Genomic DNA, 2,259 nt, shown 5'->3' with positions numbered 1-2,259 from the left:
CATCAAGTAAGAACTCTCTTTCGTTGAATCATAATTTGGAAGATATTTGTTATTTGCTTTTGAGTAGCTGCTCGAGCATACTTGTGAAATTCCACCTCTTTTTGCCTTTTCAATCATCAAAAGCATATCGACATCGGTTATCAAATCCAAATCTTGTTTTGTCATTTTCAACATCGCGCTCCAAGCCAATCCAGGTGCTGTGTAGTAGTGAGCAGGATCCAATCCATATCCAGTGCGACAAACAGATCTAAAGGCTTCAAATACATCGGCCAATAAAAGCACATCAGTTTTGAGATACAAATCGTGATACTCACCAAGATTCTTGATGTTATATTTTTCCCAAACATTTTGTGCGTGTACATAATCTTTATCAGATATATGACTGTTGTTTAATTTGTTATCGAAATTTTCTTTTAAAGGAAGTTGTGTTTCATTGAATCTCTCAAATGAGTCCATATAGTCATAGGGGTAAATTCCCTTTTGTGTTAGAAAATCTTTATCTGAAAAATACTCTGAAAGACATGGAAACTCTTTTAGATTTTGAACCAAGTTAGCCAATGGACTTGCCATGAATTTAAATGTATCAAGAAATCTGATATGAGTAATAGGAGATGTGTGAATTGTTTTTGTGAATGAAATGTATTTCTGATCTGTGTTAGGAATTGCTGAAATGTGTCCAGATGTCTTTGAAAGTTCATTAATAAATAGATGCGTATCATAATGAGCATTGTTATGAAGAAAGACAGGAATGAAAGAGGGGAGTTGATAATTAATATTACAACTTTGATGAGCTGGACCTCTATATTTACCAGTGAGATGACAATGATCTCTAACCTTTAGACCTTCACCAATTTTTTCCTCACAAATATGACAAACATTGTTTTTTCTAAATTCCCTTTTCTGTTCACTCGTCAAAGACATTGGTTTATTAGTTTCTCTCATTATCTTGGTTAATCGGACACAGTCTTTTTCTAGTCGTTTCACAAACTCCTCTGGGGTATTTGAGCCTCTATACTCCTCTAACTTGTTATATTTATCACCAACGGATGATTTGATATAATAACAAAAACCGCAAGGAGTATGTTTTTGATATTTATTTGTGTATGAATCTTTTGGATCTGGAGAAGCAGTATCTATTTTTTCTAGAATACTTTCAAAATCAGCATATATAACAAATGGATGTTTGATCTTTTTCTTTTCATCTTTGAATGTGATATTTGAGCCTTCTTTAGGCATATTGATTACCGTTGATTTATGTTCACCACAATAATTTGAATGTTTATCTAATCTTTCTTGTGTATGGAAGAAGTTAAGACAACGCAAACAAATATATATTTTATTTGTTCTTTTACATACTTGTGGTTTTATTAATTTAGCAATATCTTTAATGTATGTATAATGTGAATTTTCCTCTGAATTAAAATATAGAAGATTAATATGAGTTTGTTTACAATTGTCAGAAAGCTTTAAAACCTGAATGCTGTTTGTTTCTGTTAGACCATAAACATTAACTGATAAATTATTTATCTTTTCAAATTTAGGAATATCATTTAAAGCCATCGGAAACTTTAGATCTTTCGTATTTAATGTATTCTCATATTTTTTATAATGAGATACTCTTTCATCATGAAAATGTGGAGGATGTAAGTGTGCTAGAATAGACCAGAGAAAACATTTATTGTCTTTATTTTTGATATTGATAACTGCTTTTCTATTTTTGATAACACTGGGTAAATCAATGTAGGAAGAAGCTTTTAGAGGATCTGATTTAAGAATATGAATGTCTATGTAAATAATTTTTCCTATATTGAATCCACTTCCTACGATTGAATTATCCACATCTTGCTCTTGTTTAATAAGTTCATCATAGACTCCTGATGTTTTAAAATCTTGATATGAAGATATAAAGTGTGGCTCAGTTCTCATGTATGGTGTATCTATAACTCCTTCGTCCTTTGTCATTTCTAATTTTACTCCCATATAAAATTTAAGTGGTTTCATTTCTTTTAGTGTTTTTTCAATCAACGTTTGAACAACAGGTTTAACTCTTTCTACAGCATCAACTATAGACTCTGGTTCAGGAGGTTTGAAGTTAAAGACTCTTATTTTAATATGTTCTTTGAATGCGCCATCAGAGTTTTTAGTTGTGATAAAATTTGATAAATGTAGAATTGTTTTAAGATGTATTTCGAAGCCTTTCTTGAGGATATTTTTATTACATGCAGAACAGTGTTTTGTTTCCTTCTGAATAGGAGATAG

The sequence above is a fragment of the Myxine glutinosa genome, chromosome 7, assembly GCF_964187855.1.
Source record: "Myxine glutinosa chromosome 7, kmMyxGlut1.1, whole genome shotgun sequence".
Classification (NCBI taxonomy): domain Eukaryota; kingdom Metazoa; phylum Chordata; class Myxini; order Myxiniformes; family Myxinidae; genus Myxine; species Myxine glutinosa.
The sequence above is the reverse complement of the archived record's forward strand: the minus strand, read 5'-3'. Positions refer to the sequence as shown.